This window comes from Chanodichthys erythropterus, chromosome 13, assembly GCF_024489055.1.
Source record: "Chanodichthys erythropterus isolate Z2021 chromosome 13, ASM2448905v1, whole genome shotgun sequence".
Classification (NCBI taxonomy): Eukaryota; Metazoa; Chordata; class Actinopteri; order Cypriniformes; family Xenocyprididae; genus Chanodichthys; species Chanodichthys erythropterus.
The window spans coordinates 22,229,198-22,249,743 of NC_090233.1; the positions used below are offsets into that span (position 1 = coordinate 22,229,198).

The following is a 20,546-nucleotide window of genomic DNA, read 5'->3' on the forward strand; positions in this document are numbered from 1 at the left end:
GCAGTTTTCTGCTCTGACTGTCTGATACTCAAAAGATTTGTATAGAAGTTCAAGATGACACTCAGCAGCTCTTAAAAGCATGGAGTACTGCTGGACCAAAAACTCCTCTCTATTTTTAACATTTAAGTTTGCAGAACACCAGATAGCAGTGGACCAGTTCTGTATCATCTGTTAATGACACACTTATCTAAATAATCACAAGTTATTATGTTGCTTTTTTATTCATTGCTGTTGGATTTTCACTTCATAAACCAACTCTAAGACCACTTGTACAAAAGCTCTCCTGAAGTATCAGTATCTCTCTGCAGCTCTCTCATCTTTTGATTAGTCTGGCAGATCCTGACTGCGATATCAATTGCTCGAAAGAGACATTTCTTTTCTGAGTTCATCTGCTCTGTCCTTCAGAATTAATTTTTTAGAAGCATAGGCTGTGTCCACCAAAGCGTTTTTTCCAGCTACTAGCGTACTTTTTAAAATTGTTTCCAATAGGAACGCCGCGTTTTTTAAACGCCAGGAGCGCAAGGAGGCGCTGAGCGTCTTTTTCACGCTCAAGCGCTGAGAGCTCAGCGTTTTTTACTGGTCGCCTCGAGTTGAAGAATGTTTAAGTTTGAGTAAAACCAAAGACTATAGAGGGTATGGAAAAGCATAAAGGAGGGTGCTGGGCCAGACGTAAGCCAGCGCATCGTCCTCCTTTGAGAAATAAATTGGGCAGTGAGAGTTGTCTTCTGAGGCGAAGAGGTCTACCTCTGCCTTCCCGAAGGACTCCCAGATTGTGTGAACCGTCTGGGGGTGGAGCATCCACTCGTCTGAGGGGACATTGCTCCGAGATAGCATATCTGCTCGTGACTGGGCTAGGATGAGACTGGATTCCCAACTGTCTCAGTGGGGAAAGCGCCGCATTCATGCACTTGAAAAAAGTGCGAGGAGCTAGGGACAGCCCGAATGGAAGGACCGTATATCTAGAATCACCTGTGATGGAGGGCTATCTGGATGTGAAAGTATGCATCTTTCAGGTCCAGCAAGCAGAACCAGTCCCCGGGGCAAACCTGCACGAGGATCTGCTTCAGCGTTAACATCTTGCACTTCCGTTGCATGAGGGAAAGGTTCAGGAGTCTGAGGTCTAAGATGGGTCTGAGACCACCATCACTCTAGGGAATGAGGAAGTAATGGCTGTAATCGCTCTTTGAGGGAGAGACCATTTCTATAGGCCCCTTCTCTAACAGAGAAATCACTTCGGCTTGGACGACGTGAGCGTCGTCCGTGTTTACTGAAGTGGGAAGCACCCCGCCAAAATGCGGGGGTCTGCGAGCAAACTGGAGCGAGTAGCCTGAGATATTATCCCCAGAACCCACTTGATACTCCGCGTGACAAGGGGTTGAATGGCGCCGGGTGGCGGGCCGCTGGGATGGGGCCTGCACACCGGATACTTTTTAGAAATGCTGACACATCCTCATGAACGTGGTTTGCAGGGTGAAACTGGCAAACGACACGCTGAGAAACTCAGCAAACAGATATATGCTCCTTGGAAAAATATACATCATGTGTCCCACCTGAGTCAAGGGAGAGCATCAAGATATATTCAGCCAAGCGGTGTCGGAAGTGAGACCGCTCTTCCTCAATGAACATGGCTTGCAGGGCAGAGCCAGCAAGTCACATGAACAGAGGTCCAGCATAATGAGCATGTTAGGTCCACCAAGCATAAATGAGCATTGAGCTCGCTTTCAGTGAGCGCATACATCCTCATGAACGTGGCTTGCAGGGGCAGGGCCGGCAAACGACACGCAGAGAGACTGGAATAAATATGCTACATCAACTGATATACTGAATATATAAACACAGGTCTCACCTGAGATGGGTGAGAGTGTCGTTATATTTCTCAAAGAACGCGGTTTTCAGGGCAGAACCGGCCAGCAACGCGCTGAGAAATTCAGCAAACTCGGCAGAAATACACTATCAACTGAAATATATAACATATGTCTCGCCCGAGACAGGGGGAGAGCGACATGTTATATTTCTCAATGAATGCGGCTTGCGGGGCGGAATCGGCGAGCAACGCGCATACAGATAAGGAAAAATACACTCACACAAATAGAAAATGTATCATGAGTCTCGCCTAAGTCAGGGGAGAGCATCATATCAAATTCAGCTGAGAGATTCAGATAACTTCTGTAAAAATCTGCTATAAACTGAATGTATATAACTTGGGTGTCACCCAAGAGGGGGGAGAGCGACAGGTTATATTTCTCAATAAACGCGGCTCGCGGGCTGAACCGGCGAACAACGCGTAGAAGACTCAGAAATATACTCCATTAAATTAAGCATATAAACATGTTTCTCACTCAAGCTAGGGAAGAAAGTCATGTCATATTTCTGAACTAAGGCGGCTCGCGGGGGAGGGACCGGCGAACGACGCGCATTGAGATAAGAAATACACTCACCCAGATAGAAAATGTATCATGAGTCTCGCCTAAGTCAGGGGAGAGCATCATGTCAAATTCAGCTGAGAGTGAGAGCTCGCTCTTGCGCTCCCGAGTGAGAGCACGTATCCCCAACGAACGCGGTTTGTGGGGGAGGACCCGATAATGACGCGTTCGGAGAGACGGCGTTTGAAGCAAACGCCAGCGAGAAAGTAGAAAAATAAGCTCTGTACTCACCTGACGGAAGACGGCAGGGGATGAGCTGAAAGCTCTCAGATGCTGAAGGCGGCACGGTGAACAGCTACTATGAGCGAAGATGCATGTGCCACAGCTGTGGCGCGGCATTGAGGCAACGCCGCCGCCGTGAAAACAGTGATTGTAGCTCTTTTAGAGCGGCGAGAGCCGCTGGGAAAGCTCTTTTAGAAAGCGGCGTTAAGCCGCGGGAAAAGCTCTTTAAACGGCGCCGGATGGCGGCAGGAGACGCGCTGAGAGACGGCCGGAAGCGGGCGGCTCGAGAGCGGCGCTCGAGGCGGCAGTCTGCGAGGGCGCCGGCGCTGTCTTCGCTCGGCGGTCTCAGCTCAGTCCGCTGCGAGTGCCTCTTCGACGGCGGCGAGAACTTCTCCCAGGCGAGCTTCATCCAGACGGCGAAGGCTTCAGCCGAAGATCAGCGAAGAGTGATATGAAGTCGTCGCTGAAGGAGAGAGAACTGAAATCCAATGGCGAAGCGCCTGCTTATATAGCTACCCCGCCCATTTCGGCAGGACTATTCGCAGGCTTTGTCGCCATAGGACGCGCAGTTATGCCGCGCCGTCATTGGTTCACAACAACTTGTCTATGAGTGAACCAATGACGATGCAGTTACACTGCGTTATTGAAAAAGGCTTCAGTAACAGGGAAAAAGGAGACCTTTCCCATACGCAGTACGAGTGAAGTATCGAAAGGGAACTATGTTTTAGGGCTGGACAATATGACGATATAACATTGATATAAGCGATTACGCGGGTTTAAACCAGGGGCGGCGCCAGCCGATTTTGCCGGGGCTTCCAATAATAACCAACTGCAGAACCGCAGAACCATACGTCATGACAGTCTGAGGACGACAGCGCCAGACTAACAGCCTGAGGGCGGAAGTGGGCGGAGTAATAGTCTCACGTTGGATGTGGGCGGAGTTGACGACAAACAAGCAAACAATCATGGCGGAAGAAGCGAACACGGTAAAAAGTTTCTTTGTGTTGTGCTTTTAATCGATCACGTTTATGTGTTGTGTATTTATTCGATCGTTAACACTTAACATGACTCAGATATTTTGTAAATGGGCTTCAAAGTCACTTTATCACGTCTTTTGATATTTTACAAATCGTCTCACGTTGCTTGCGCCCAGGTGAATAAATACTATAGTCATTTATAGTAAATACTATAGTGTTTTTGAACCATACTATAGTACTATAAATACTTGAATTAATTTATTGTGGTAATTCTATAGTTGCTGTGATAATATGGCAGCTATAATAATATAAACAAATTACTTTACCCAATATTGTACTAAGTTTTCTACAATTTTAGGGTATATTATACTACAATATACACTACAGTTTACTGTAGTAAAAACTAAAGTATACTATTTATACTAGTTTATCAGTTCACTATAGTTAATATTATAGTATTATGTAGCATTCATTAGTGTTGTAAATACAGTATGGTTCAAAAACACTATAGTATTTACTATAGTATTTTTTCACCTGGGTGTTTACATATTCATGGTTTGTTATTTTACTTGTTGTTGGTACTGTATTTTATTTAATTGGTTACATTTTACAATACTGATCAGTGTTTTTGTGGATTTTAGAGGCATATTAGTATCGGGAGATGCTCCGCTTTACTTCATTTACAGCGATGCAAAACGTGCTGCAACAACTTCCACTGCCCAGTGCTCTTAAACCGACCAGACGGCACAGGTTGAATGCACAGCTTCAAATTCACTTAAAAAAAACTGTCGTTCATGGAGGTATGAACGTTTCTTTTGTATTCTGAATTTAAAATGTTGTTTTTGCAATGAAGTAAGTAGTAATTTTGACTTTAGAAGAATGAAACTTGTTTCTTTTATGCAATTTTTATGGTTATATATCTAAGTTTTTCTTTGATTTTGCAATGCAGTAAATTGACAAGCAGAATCACCCCAGAACAAGAGAAGCTGATCAAAAACAAGGTTAGTTTTATAAGACTTTCATAAACACATAAGCTACTTATACAGATGGTGTGTTATATCTGTCACATCTTTTCAGGAATAACTTAATAATATTCTATTGTTTTAGAAACAGTTGACCGGCTGTGTGGGATCTTCATGTTAATGGTAAGCAAAAAAAAAGGAAAAGTTAAAAGTTTTTAAAAATGTATGAACTTCTCTTTTCATTAGAATGAAAAACATATATGAGGGCTTTTCATACTTTAAATAGTTAACCCTGGGTGATTGTTAACCCCAGGTAAACAGAATCCTGGGTTATCTTGATTCACGTTTCACACTGATCATCATTTACCTGAGGTTAACAATTAATCCTGAGTATTCATATGCACTGTACATTACTAAACCCTGGTTAACATCCTTATTTGCAGTGTCAGTGTCACTGATTGGATGAACAAAGCACACAATATGTTTTCATAAATGCTTAGGCATTGCACATCCTCATTACATATAGTCAACTTCCTCATTACATATAGATCAAGTTTATCCTGAATGAACATTTCAGACTATAAAAGAATTAAACAGTATTTTCTGCTCTGCAATTGTTGCATTTTCTGTCAGCATTTGTTTTTTTTTTCTTTCCAATGCTGAATTTTCTATTTATATACAATGCACAGTGTTTCTGTGACTGTCAAAAGCATGTAAATATACAAGCAATATGTGGAGCGTTACTTTACCCACGGTTAAAAGTGGTGTTTAGGACGACGATAACCCGGGGTTAAATGTAGCGTGAAAAGCCATGTGAATTGCTTGCCTTTAAAAAAAAAAAAAAAAAAAAAATTATACTGAACATAACTGATTAATTTCATTGGTGACAGAGTATGATTTAAGTCTTCAATATATAAACATGAGAAAAACAGAATGTCAAAACTTTATTATACATGCTGTGCTGCATCCTGACTACAACACAAAGTGTTGTTAAATACACTTTTAACATCTCATCCCATTTGTTTATACCCTTCTCTCATGAAGGAACCACGGATCACAGAAGACTTCTGCGCTGCACAACAATCAAAGGTCTTTACGGGTTTAGTGGAAGAGCTGTGCTTTCTGATATTGAAAGAAAAAGACCAGGAACAAGAACTTTCACAGGCTGAAACAGATGATGACAGACAACTGGCCAAAGAGCCTTTAGTGTTTTGCTTTCAAATTAAGGATGATATGGACATTTTACAAAAAAAGTTTATTTTTTTAGATTTAATTTGTCATCATGTACCTGCTGTTCAATCTACACTCAATTTGGTTTGATTTTGTATTTTTTTAGAGCAAAGCACAGCTAGTGGCTATATAATGCTTTTGCTCTTACATTTTAGTACATTTTATTAAAATTAAATAAATATCTTTTGTTTTTGGGTTTGATGGATCTGAATGTGTTTAATTCATGCATTCTAGTGTACAACCGTGTAATGCGTATTATATATTATGAAAAACAATGATTCATTCTGAAATGCTTAAGTAAAATATTTTATGACAAATTAATAAATGTTTATCGATTTTAGTGTTTAAGCTTTGTTGTGTTCAATTTATATTCAGTTAATCATTTAAGACATAAAACAAATTTATGAACTTTTAAAATATTAAAAGGTTACAAGGGGATTTTAATACACACATAGGCTATATATATATATCTTAACGTGATTGTGTATATGATTAAGCTATTAACACAATGTGAATCTATATCTATAATTTCAGTTAGATCGTTTTAATACAATATTTCACATTAACATGGTTTTAAACTTTAAAATGCTCCAAATGGAGCGATGCCTACGGAGATAAATTGGCTCCGCCCACTTCCGCCCTCAGGCTGTTAGTCTGGCACTGTCGTCCTCAGACTGTCATGACGTATGGTTCTGTGGTTCTGCAGTTAGTCCTATCTCGGGGCTTCAGCCCCGAATGTTTTGAGTCAAGCCCCGAATGTAATGACTGTCACTGAGAAAATATGAAACTGGACAATAGCCTATGTAAACCCCCGAAATCATAAGTTGCTTTATTTCATTGCGCTTTGGCTTTGCATATACTGCATACAGCCTGTAGAAATAGACCTTAAAAATAATCTAGCCTATAGAATACATTTCTTTGCTGTCGGTAGCCTATGGGCTACTCCGTTTCTTCCTCTCTGTTGAATATGCAGCAGGTAGGGGAGGAGCTAGCACAGTCAACCGCAAGAGTGTGAGACAGTCAGCGAGCAGGAATTTCAGGTTAGAGGTTTCTTAACAGTGCTCTCAAAATATAATTTTTCTTAACACATCTCTCTATTAAAACACGTTAAGCAGTTCAATACCGCTTTTCTACAGTATCCGACCGTACACCGGCCGCGCTTTCTCTCTCTCGCACATTTGCGCACACGATCAGCTGGTGATGATCAAAATAAAAGCTCAAGGATTTATCTTTTAAAAAGAAATGAGTACAAAAGTATTGTAAAAAAAGATGTTTGAACCCTTTTTAATGTCCAGGTACAAGTCAATGCTGTTTCTTTGTTCAATTTGCACACTGTACATGTGTTGAAGCTCTTAATTTTGAGTTTTCAGAGTGCACCAGATTGATGCATTTAACCTTAAAATGTACAAAATTTTCTCCCGGGGGAGCATGCCCCCGGAACCCCCTAGTGCTGATACGTTCAATAAAGTTTTACAAATTACATTGTCAAATAATGTACATTTTCTGAACAAGAATACGACAACAAAAGCTCCTTTCATGTCAGTAAAGCTGTTAATAGAAAATTAAAATGGCTTTGGACAAACTTAGATTTTGGGCTAAGCCCCGAATGTTTACAATGTCTGGCTCCGCCCCTGATTTAAACCTACCGATTTTGTATATAAAATACGCACAGGCAGATTTGCTTTATGTGTCTCTCCGCCGTCGGAATCAGGCACATATAAATGTCAGGAAACACGATCCAGGCTGCATGTCAATATCCATGGATTAGGTTTATTTGACAAGTTGTAAGGAACACATTTAATTCCAACCTTTAGTGTAATTCGTTAGTTTTACTCGCGTTTTCGCAGCAGATCCGCTGGTAGACGATATGAAGAAGTGGCCAGAGGAAACCTATCGGACTGTCAGGAGTTGGAGCATATAGAGGGTGTAACGTTAGGTGAAGAAGACTGGAATTATTTTAAATCAGTTTTGTTAAGCAAGATAACTTTGTTATTTGTATTTTAGAAAATGTATAATTTAATAAGTTGTGATAAAATCAGTTGTAAGAGTGTTTGTTGTTATCAGGAAGCTAGACACCGTTTACTGATCTTCATGTAGAGAGATGTTTCACCATTTAATTTTTATATGCAATAAACCAAGATAGAATTTGCAACCTTGACATAACTTGTTCCATTTAAATCAGAAAACGTAATTCCTTTAAATTGTAAGAGCTCACATTATATGGTTTTATTAAAGAAAAAAATACTGACAGCTAACATCTGGCTACATTGTAAAGATTAAAAAAAAAAAAACTTCACAACTGATCATATTGTATAGAAATAACAATTTACAGATAGTTAACATCTGGTCATATTGTAAAGGTTTATAAAAATATCTACATACACTATTTACACTGTTAAAGCAAAACCACAGCACAGACAAACATACCTACAAATCAACATTTATTCATTCTCTACATCAGAAATTGTTGTTTAAACTGGCAAATTCTCTAAATGATCAATTTTAGAGGTGAGGTTAATTGGAACTGTTGTAAGAAAGGATTTTGAAGATTTTCAGTCATATGACCCACGTACATTGGCGATGCGCCTGGTGTTGGTGTCTTCTTCGGAGAGTTGCATGCGTCTCTTGGTGAATGCTGGAATGACAGGTTTCACCTTCCTTTGATATTCGACAGTATTTTGATCTGCCTGCATTGACACTATTGGATGCAAACTGAACTTAGCTGAATGATGACATCACCATTTACTCTAGCACTCTGAGGTCTGAAAACGCGCCGGCGCGTTTTGTAGGTTTTTTTTTCACATTGCAGCAAAACAGACTTAAAATACTCCGTCATTTTTTGTCATAGAGACATAAGTAATATATCAATTGAAACTATAGAATGTCTTCTTTTATTTGTGTACACTCAGAGTAAAAACAAAATGTTGTGCTTTTTGTAAAATAAAGAAAACTAACATGATGCGTGATTTCTCCTCTCCCTCTGAACGAAGTCCAATCTGATAGTTCTCAGAAAATTAACTGTAACTTAGTGAATACTAATCACAGAAAAATTACACTTATGTCTAAAAAAACGTTAAGATGTCAGGTTTTAAATCATGTAAGTCAAATCGAAAACAAACCTTCTGTGTTTATGTAATCTGTATGAAAAGGGAGCCATGTCAGCTAATGCGGCCACGCCCACGGAGCGAGCGCTATTCAGACGCAAATTCAGAGGCAATACATGAATTCATCATCTCAATCGTGTATTTATTGTCTTGAAAAGTGTTTATCTGGATGTAAAAGTCATGGTTAGCGAGCTCTAGAAGACATGCAGTTAGTTCCTGTTTTCTTTTCTTCTATAGATGAATTTTAGATGAGTTTTTGTTTCTTTAGCGCCCTCCTGCTGCTGTATGTAAACTCCATTCATGGAATAGCCTCTTCTTCTTTTATATGAATTTGTGGACTAAAAAAGCACAGAGCGCCCTCTGACTTCAAGGATGAATTGAAAACACCAGCGCTCATAGTAATGATAGTGAATATTAAATAAAAATAACTCCTCTGTATAGAAAATTGACATAAACATATGGGAATCCAATATTTCTCCAAATGTGCATGCTTTTAAACTAAAAGCCTATATTCAGACTCTTTGCATCACAGAAATACATTATATTTTAAAGTATAATATAAAACCATTACTTTATATTGTAATAATATTTTTCTGTATGTTTAATATATCATGATGAGCTTGAGACATCACAGAAGGTTTTTTTCACAGCCTACCTGACTGAAATGCCTCATTAATATGCAAGTCATTTCAACTCATTACTATCCAATTCTTTTGTCTTCTCAGGTGAGAATGGCCCATTTTCAGTGGTGATTCACGCCTCTTCGCATACTGTGTTTCTTGGCAAAAAGTGTCTTACAAAAACTAAATCAATATATTGTTTTATATGAAGGAATAGGCAGCATAATGTTTACATAATTTTGAAGCAAAAACTCTAGTCTACAACCTCCAATAGCCAGAAGTCTTGTAAACACAGATTTACTATACTTTTTTTGGCCTTATTTCAGTGACTTAAGTTTTTTGTTTTTTCAATAACCATGCATAAATGTTATTCCTTCAAAAACACAAACATGTACATACATGTTCCTCACATATTATTGTAGCCTAGTTTGTGCTGAATACAGTGTAATGACACTTTTGTCATTAATATGTTTATGAACAACTGAAAAAAGCACAAATGTCAGGGCATGTCAAAACTTCTCCAAGCCCCAAATCAGCCTCAGACTCCAGAGGGCTAGTATTGATATAGATAAATTAAATGAAATACTATTGATTCTTACATTGCAATGAATCAATACTAGGGGTGTAACGGTACACGTATTTGTACCGAACCGTTTCGGTACAGGGCTTTCGGTACGGTGCACGTGTGTACCGAAGCATTACATTGCAACCAATATTCACCACCAATAACCGCAATAAGCTCTGCGTTTTGTTTCTTTCGATAAGAAACAAAGTGTCATCCTTCAAATTCTGTCCACGAAATCATGAAGTTTAAACAGAAAATGCCATTTTGACGTGCTTTGATGTGGGGTGACAGATCACTGTACAGGCGCCTCAGTTCAACCGGCAGCGCGAGCGCGGAGCGCAAGTGAATGTGTTCATCTCTTCCTCCTTAATACTAGTTACAGAATAAACATGAAAGAACATCTGAAGGTATGTTGCAAGATTCAGTACAACTTACTGAAATGGTCATATCTCATGTAATCGCTCATTCAGTGTTTCAACGGTGGAAAGACATCAATGAAAGCGTCCGTATTCAACAATATGTCACGATGCATTTACCTCAGAAAAGCCATTCAGTGTTCACAGCTTGTTAGTTCGCTAGAGAAATGAACTCTTTCACTTAATATATGCACTGTATTAGCCAATATATTCATTATTTTACTTAATCTTTTAGTGATATCCTGATTAGGCTATTTAATGTGTGTTTAAATAAATCTGATGTTAAAATAACAGCCACTGTGTAGAAACGATTATATTTCAACAACGAATTGGAGTAAAAACATTTAGAAGTTAATGCAAAAACTGCCTTAGGTGCAGCTTACAGGTTTGCATACAATTTGTTATTTGAGTGTTGATTATTTTATCTAAAAATAAAAAGCAATTGAATTTAGGCTAATAGTTTGGGCTTCTTTCAAGTTAGGGCTCCCTACATAGTGTATAGCATTAGCAGAGATCTTTTTTTTTTTTTTTATCCTTAAGAAACTTTTAGTTTTAATTTAATTTAATATATTTAAAGACAAAAACACAATTTGTTCAGTAAACCTCTGTTTAATAATAAAAAAAAGCAATTTTATGTTTAGTTTTCTCTCCACCTGCTGTACCTAAAACTGTACCGAACCGTGACTTCAAAACCGAGGTACGTACCGAACCGTGAGTTTTGTGTACCGTTACACCCCTAATCAATACTGAATTTACTTAAGATGGATACTGACACCATGCTGTGCAGCAAAATTATATACCAATTATCACTGTAAAGCTGCTTTGACACAATCTGCATTGTAAAAAGCACTATATAAATAAAGGTGACTTGACTTGACAGAGGAGATCGGTAATGGTGAAGTCTCTGTCTGCCGTTACTTAATCACCTGGATGAAGGTAATCCAGGAATCCTGAATTTGCAGTTATGAATTTATCAAAACACCAGGTTTAGAAACACTAAAACTTTCAGCAAGATCAACCTGCAATAAATTACAACGCAGCTCCATCAGAGTCGTCAGGAGCTGATCCCAAGTGTGTAGCTGGAAGCTGTTGGAGTATGTATTGGTAAAGTGTTCAGCGACTGAATGAATGGTGGTTGTTTCTCAGCAGAGTTGTGTACAATGGCGCCAACTCAACGCATTGTGTTATCATATCAGATGTAGGTGGCTTCAGATTGAGATGTGATTTTGAAGTGTAGTTGTGGTCAGAGACAGATGGATCCTCACAATTCAGGGCATGTGGATGTTATCATCCTCACAGTTGTCCACTGCATTACTGATGCTTATCGATGCATCTGTGGAAATAATATAACCATAAACATATTTTTACATTAGTAATTAATTATTCATCATGAGAATTAATATAAGATTGCACCCATAGTTTAAAAGAACAGTGTGAGAGAATGAGACAGTATATACACAATCACTAACTCTAGTGTTAATACTTCAGTCAATATCAATATGAGAGATGTAGCTAGTTGGCCTGCTATCATCTGCAATCTCTGTAATTTACAGGAATAATGCAAGTAAGCTATTGTTACACTATGACATACCATAACCCTATCGTAAATTTGTACCATTGTACTATCTTACATGAAATATATAGGTGGCAATTGTAATAATGCAAGGTTCATTGTATTTTGTGAATTGCTCGTTACTGATCTTAACTGTATTCATGGAACGGACTTCACAAATCTAACGCTAGCAAAGTTAGCTTACCTGAATCCGACAACCTGTTCAGCATCCGCCGTGACTTCTTTACTGGAACATCGTAGCCGAGACATTTCTCGGGGTAAAATATTCGTCAGTCAGCTTCCCGCTCTTGGGTGGGCACTTCAAGTTTAGCGCCTTCAGCCATTGCCTCAGGTGCTCCTCGTCTTAAGGTGGTGGGTGTAAATTGTAAAGTGCACCGCAACACTCCGACTGCTTCACATTGTATTCGTAGCATCGTTGATGCAACTGATCTCTCTTCTTAATCTAATTGTTATGACAGCCCCTAACTGAGCATATAATACTCATCTACCGTTACCATAGACAGTAAAAGAAATGGACACAGTGACCCCATTGGAACTCAATTGAGACAAGTGAAGCCCATTTTTAGCAATTTTTAGCACTTCCGTTTCTGACTCAAACTAAGCTTGATGACGTCAACAACCTGTCTGACAGATGTAAATCTTCTAGTAGCTGTGCATGCAAACTGACATCGTTAATCTTGCAGAGACGGCGAGCTTGAGTGGGGAGTTCTTTGGCGTGAGTGAGCAGGAGTAAGTATTCTGATTATTTTGTATAGTATTTTAAAATGTAACGCCAGTACGCCATATTAAGATAATCTCCCCGATTGCCTGCGAGCTTCTCCTCCTGTCTGTACGGTAATTTCTCTACTGTGCGACAGAGAGAGTCGAGTGGTTATGATGCAATCGTAAGCCTATTTTTACAAAAACTGTTTCTACGGGGCCATAATGTAACATAGAAGGTAATGGAGCCCTTTATACATTGTCGTGTATGTTTAGAAATAAATAATGGACAAATGGAGTCTTTAAATGCCTCAGATGTAAAGTTATTCGCTGTCAAAGTGACGCCAAAATGAATGGGAGTCAATGGGATGCTAACGCAAGTGAAGTTCTGCTACAAGATGGCACCCGGCCGACTTCAACTTCTGGTCAACTTCCTTGGGCACTGACCGTTACAGCTATACCGCTAGCGATTACTAGCTTAGATCCCTCAACCGGAAGTAAGATGATAAAATGAACATTATGGCACCGCCCTTGTTGTCGCGGAAAATAAGGTGAATAGTATAATGGTGCGTTCATACCAGACTCGAATGAAGCGGTAAGTGCGAGTGATTTACAAGTTAAGTCAATGCAAAGACGCGAATTGACATCCAGCGGCGCGAATTGAGCAAGTTGAAAAATCTGAACTTCGGCGAATTTCCGCGCCGCGTTAACCAATCAGGAGCTTGCTCTAGTAGTGACGTGACGTAGCGTGCTGAGGCAGAATTTTGAAACAACAATGGAGGACAAAATCACCGTCACTGTACATCTTCATACATTTATAGAAACAGAAATAAAAAGGATCGTGTTTGAAAGAAAGTGAGTGAGGAGGTCGGACAATCTGATAAGTTGTAAAAAGAGCTTTATATATATATATATATATATATATATATATATATATATATATATATATATATATATATATATATATAAATGTCTTTTTTTTTCATTCATATTTCTGACATTTTCAAATCTGATAATTTTCAACTCATATACATATAATTTACCCTTAACTGCTAAATAATCAACACCACCACCATCATTACCTTAACTTTATTTATTTTTTTTATTTTACCAAAAAATATTTGTGGTTGTGGAAATGACAAGGGAAAGGCGGGTTATGGTGAAAATAACATTTCAGATATAAAACCTGTAGAAGAATTATAAATGATGGAAATGCAAAAGTGAGTCATGACCTCAATGTGTTGGACAAAATAAATCTCAAATTCAAGTTTGAAGTTTATTCTTATTTTTATTTCAAACAGGGATAGTGTATTGATGAACAACTGGCCTAACAGCAGTAGTAATAAAAAAAAATAACTCATTCCAAGTGTTACAAATTATTTGAAACAAAAACAATATCATAAACACAATCATCCTCATGTTTTCATAAAAAAATCAAAATGATAATTTCTGTGAAAATGTGAAATGTTTCATCTCTCCCTGAACCAACAGAGAGACTATGTCAGATTTAGTTGTAAACAATAAAATATCTCAATTTAAAACATTCTCTATGACATTATATGTAAAGTTTATGTGTTTACACTATATTTTTAGTACTATAGGCAAACTACAATGTCCTTGCCAAGCCAACCTGTCTTTATCACTTCCATGGAGACAGATGTGGAAAATATCTCCACACCTTTCCCTCTAATATCTCATGTTTAACTAGCCTGTTAGTGTTAGTTTTAGAGTTAGCATTAAATAATATCAAATATCTCCTGATGAAATTGTAAAAATCCAGAAATGTTTCCGTCAGAATGAATTATGAGCGGTTCAGAAATGACATACAATAAACATATTCGCAATATTTCTCATATTTACCTTGATATATCTCCAATTTATTAACCTCTGCTGGGACAATTCTTTCATTCAGCCATGTGGTTTCCTCTGGAGTGTCAGTTACTATGGTTACTGATACAAATCTAGAGCACTGAGCCTGGGATTGCATTTAATGCAGAGGTGTGGAAATGACAGTGAACCCAAGGGACAAGTGTTCAACATGTTTAAAATATGTCAAATTGAATAGAAATATAAAAAAAATATATTAGATTTGAAGACTGCAAGCCAACTAAAGACGACAATTGAGCTTATTTGCTGTAATTTACAATTATTTCCCCACTGACAAGTTGTGTTTATTCAGAGGAAGTGTGCAGAAAGCAGCGGAAAAGTCTAGGACACATAAAGGAGCCGGAGAGCCCCTCTCATGACGCGAATTCACGTCTGTTGTGAAGGGATTTTCACACGCGAATGAAGCGAGTAAACTCAAAATGTTCGAACGTCCAACTACGCGCGACTAGCGCAATTTATTCGCGCAAGTCGCGTCTGGTGTGAACGCAGCATTATGCGTCACTCGTATTAGGCTTGTTTGAGATGCGCCTGGCCTCGCCTTAAGTTCAGCCGAGAGTAGGCGGCTGCAGTGAGGGGAGGAGTGAAAAAAGTGCAGGCAAGATGGACAATTCTCCGTTCTCGTAGTGCATCAGACACCTGCGAGATCAAAGGCGGATATCGCGGGATTCACACTCGTGCGCTGTGTTGCTGATACACTGGATGTAATTTACTTTCTGTTGCTTTTAAATTAAAATAATATTTACCATAAAATCATGGTATTAGTGTTTCAAAATCAAACATTTTAAAAGAGATCAATACATCACGGTTGTTTAAACCAATAAGCTTTAAGCTGTGTTGTCAGCAAGTCGTTTCCCATCGTGCTTTTGGTCAGCGCAGTAGGTGTAGAGCAACTGCGCTCGACTGCAGAATCCGACACGTACGCCTCGCCCTCGCGAGAGGTTTTTGACACACGTCAGCATGACATCAGAGCAAGGCGGACCACCCTCACACATTTCTAACCGGCATGCATCTCGCGGTGATCACCGTTGATCGATTCTGCGCAGAATTTGCTCTCTCAAACAAGCCTATTATGAATGGGAGAAGTGCAACGCGCAATATAAGTCCCGCCTTCTAAATAGCCAATCGCCGACTGGTAAAGTCATCGCGTGACTGCAGCGGCCGTAGATGCGCGCCTCCGAAATGACAAGAGACGTGCATTTAGCACTGCGCATGCGCATTAGGTTGTTCCAGGCTGAAATAATGATTCAAGCGTTTAGAAACAATATTTATGAGATAGTTGTTGTCAAATTTCATTTGTGATTTCAAATATGAAAAGCTTGGCAAACAGCTTTAGAGAATTTGATGTTTCCCCATTCAAAGAGATAGGAGCTGCACTTGGATGCCCGAGAGGCGTAGCCTATCAAAGATGGCTGCTGAGTGAAATGACTTGTCTAGGCAATGGCTGCGTCCGAAAACCTAGGTAGCTGTCTTGCTGCCTCGCTGTCTTATAAGAGAATGACTTGTATGTCAGCGTTTGTGCATGAAGGCACCTCACGAAATTGATTTCGGACAGACTTAATGATCTACAGCAATAGTATAGCGCGAGCTCTGGTGAGAACTAAATATTAAATTATTACAGTAGTAATTTCTCGATAGAAATGATATCAAAATTGAAATATGTTGGTCAAAATCGTACATTTATACACAAACTGAGCAGCAAACGCAACTTTCGGACACCATCTTTATTTTTCTAGCTCAACTGTCACAGAATGGAAAGCACAGAATTGTGGGATATCAAAGGCAGCTAAGGATACATCTATGCTTCCTTCAAAAATCGATCTGAGGAAGGTATCTCATGAGACAGGAAGTGAACCTACATTGGATTCGGACGTGCCTTCCCAGATAGCAAACTGACTCCGCAATGGATCCGCCCCGGAGGTATCACAAGTTCCGGAACGGAGTCCACTTGCACAGCGCAGCGCATCCGGAACAGATAAGGATTGTGGATCCAGTTCAGATCCGGTGCAGTCCCGCCCCGTGTCCGCCGATAAAGTAGTTAATCGGCCACGGATCCGATCAGGACCCGTTTATGAAGCAGCGGATCCGATCTGGACCCGTTTATGAAGCAGCTGATCCGCCGCGGATCTGAGCTGGACCCGTTTATGTGGTTCATTTGGTCTGGATACCTTTCAGGTCACTCTCGAAATAGTATTCTGGCCAAAACTGGCTTCACAGAAATATATAAAATCTAATGGACCAACATCAGATAGAGTGGATTGCTCTATAAAAGCTTGAATATTTAATGTTTGCCTTTATTAATATTAATAAAACATGATGAAATCATTCAAAACTTTTTAGCCAGTTACAATAAAACTATAAAAATAGTCTGTATATATTTACAGTATGTAATTACTATTACTATTTTTATAGTTTTATTATTTATGTACATCAATAGGTATTGAATAGAATTACAGAAAATGAAATGCAACCATAAATTGTACCAAAAACATTTTTTATTTAATGAAAAATAACACTTAAGAGTAATTTTAAACTTAAGAGTTTTTTGTTAATGTTGTAAACAGTACTGCTACATTTTTTGTAGAAACTGGATTTTTTGGAAGATTCTTTGAATAGAAACAAATAAGATTCTTTGAATAGAAATAAAAAAACAATTAAAATATTTATTTAAAAATAAACTTTTACCTTCTTTATTTTATTGTAACTGTTGCGATTTTAAATTAACACTTCAAAACACTGAAGTTAACATTGGCTACGTTTACATGCACCTAAATAATCCATTTGTAATCAGATTGATGGCTCAATCGGATTGAAAAATTTTCATGTAAACACCTTAATCGATCTGAATGAAATTTCGATCGGATTGGAAGGGGTGGTTTATTCCTTTTCTAATCCAATCAAACAGCAAAAAATAACCATGTAAACGCTTGAATCTGACTAATTTCTCAATCGTATTCAAAAGTCTCTGGGGCACATGCGCAGTGCAATGCTGACACGCATTTAAAGGTGCCCAAGAACGTTCTTTCACAAGATGTAATATAAGTCTAAGGTGTCTCCTGAATGTGTCTTTGAAGTTTCAGCTCAAAATACCCCATATATTTTTTTTAATAAATTTTTTTAACTGCCTATTTTGGGGCATCATTAACAATGCACTGATTTAAGGTGCGTTCCATTCGATCGTCAGTGGACTGCGAAGTGGACTTCACAGGGTATTGCGCCATCTTAAGTGAGATTCCATTCTGAAGGGAGCGAACATGTTCGGTTCGAAGGGCACTGCGAACGGCATAGGGAATAAGGGAACATCGATACATCACTTCACAGGAAGTAGAGAGGTAAAATTACCCAACTGTCATTGCGCACCGCGTCACCAGTCAGAACTACGATGGAGCAGAGCCGTTGAAAGAATTATAAAACGGCTCTCTGATGGAGGAATTTACGTTTGAATTTTGAATATTCATAAATGTTGTTATTATACGAACGAAAGTATGAGGTTATGGCGATGAGTGTTGCATATTTTATTGTATGAATAGGCATGACAAAGTAAAAGTGTTGAAAAGCAGCTGGGGCTCTGTCATTTTTTATTTTACTTTATTTACCTCACACTCTAAAAAATGCTGGGTTGTTTCAACCCAAATTTGGGTCAAATATGGACAAACCCAACCGTTGGGTTAAAAAATGCATTTAAAAAATATAGCTGCAGGCAGCAATTCGGGGCCATGCCCCAGAAGGGGCAGTAGCGCAATACGGAGCAGGAAGAGCAAAAACAGCAGAAATTGAATGTACATGCAAAACAGCTGGTTCAGAAGGACAGGTGGAAATGAAATGAATATCAATAGAAGTTCAGATGAGAATGAACACGGAATGAACTAAAAACACGTATCTCATTCAAGAGGAATAAAGATTAGTACAATGCTTATTTGGATAAAAAAGGAATCAAAATGACTCATTACACACAATTGTATAAAGGCACCCCACACGGGATTCAAACCCACGAGCTCCGGGTCCAATGTTCATTTCTCATCTCATTGCACCACTGTGCAGGTGAATGCTGACACAACTGCCAAAGTTCATTAGTTCATGTGAAAATGAACTCAAAATAAAGAATTTTTTATAAAACTGCAATATAAAAACGCAATACAGAGCAGGAAGAGGAAAAAAAGCAGAAAATGAACAAACATGAAACAGCTGGTTCAGAATTACGGCGAGAATGAACTCAGAATGTACATAAGCTTAGATGAAAATGAACACAGCATGAAACAAAAAGCATTTATTTCTAATCCAAGAGGCAGTAAAGGAATCAAAACACACTATTTCATAAAACCGCTCCACCTGGGATTCAAAACCCACTATCTTTGGGTACAGGGCTCTTTAGGTAATTGGCTTAACACATTGAGCTACTTGAGGATGCACATTCAACAGGCTGTGGAAGAGAACTTTTAGTGTAACAAAGAATTCACAAAAAAAGCATTTCTTAACATGCTAACCATATTAGCATGCTAAGCTAGCTTCATGCTAATGAAGCTCATGGTTAACTTGATAACTGAAGAGCCACATTAAAGAGAATGACAACTGGTTAGCATGCTAAGCAATTACCATGCTAAGTTAACTAGCATTAGACAACAAACACAAGCAAGGTCACATTCAGAGACAAATATCTCGGGAATGGTAGCGAATATCAAAAATCCATTCAGTCATTCCTGTGTGGCTCGGTCCAAAGTTCATCTGAGCTGATTTTGGACAAAATTTACCAAAATTTGTAGGAGGAGTAGCGAAAAAACTGTTTTTCATTTACTTCAATATGGCAGACAGGTACATTTAAGGAAAATGGCAAATGATACATTGTCGGAATCGGCATAAGCCAGGGAATAAAATGACATAAAGCATACACATTTTGGAAAGTGTTTTCAAAAGTTATAAGCGTTTTTGCAATAATCCTTACATCTGTGGAACAGTAGGTGGCGCTGTGCTGAAACTTCTCAGGTACCTTCAGGACCTTATAAAGGTCATATGTACCAATTTTTGTGAAGATATGTCAAATTGTTTAAAAGATATTGCAATTTATGACAAAATTCAAAATGGCGGACACGTGATTCATCCAATATTGACATATTCGGTCTCGACGGATTCGGCATGATCCAAGGAATCTATAGACTTTTAAATTGTTCAAAAGTTATTGGCCAAAATAGCCATTTTTCATATCTCATGACCTGTAGGTGGCGCTGTTCCCAAGTTTGGCATAGACCCTCAGACCACGGTCCTGAGGAAGCGTACCAATTTTGTTTCAATTGCTCAAAGTTAGGCCGAGATACAGCCTCTATACTAATTTCGGGTCGACCTAGTTAACTTCATGACATCATAACTTTTGAACAAAGATGAATAAAAAAAATCTGTTCAGTCATTTCTGTGCAGCTCAGTCCAAAGATCATCTGATCAAAGATTGGACAAAATTGGACACAATTTGAAGGAGGAGTAGCGAAAAAACGGAATACTGTACTTTTCAAAATGGCTGCTACTGTAATGGGCGGAGACTTAATGTACGATGTTGAATAGCATCAGCATGAAGAGACAAATCAGATGTACTAAATTACATTTTCTAGAGCAAATAGTTCAAATGTTATAACCTTTTTTGAATTTTTGAACTGGTGGTGGCGCTATAGAGTTGGTTCTAGAGACTCCAAATTTGGTCCAATAACTATTCATGAGCATCTCAACAACTGTGCCAAATTTCATCATTTTCTCATGTTCCCTTGATAGGGCTGCCATAGACTCCCATTCGGGAGGAAGAATAATAATAAAAGAGAAAACGTACAATTACAATAGGGGCTACAGCCCCTTCGGGGCTTGGCCCCTAATCTAACCCAATGGTTGGGT

General features: G+C 38.7%; 1 long non-coding RNA gene across 1 annotated transcript; it reads left to right on the plus strand.

The window, feature by feature from the left end:
* The first annotated feature begins 3,476 nt into the window (after window positions 1-3,476).
* On the plus strand, window positions 3,477-6,437 carry LOC137034578 (uncharacterized). Its single transcript, XR_010896958.1, has 5 exons — window positions 3,477-3,631; window positions 4,264-4,422; window positions 4,572-4,623; window positions 4,730-4,767; window positions 5,629-6,437. It is a non-coding gene; the product is annotated as an uncharacterized lncRNA (long non-coding RNA).
* The last annotated feature ends 14,109 nt before the right edge of the window (window positions 6,438-20,546 follow it).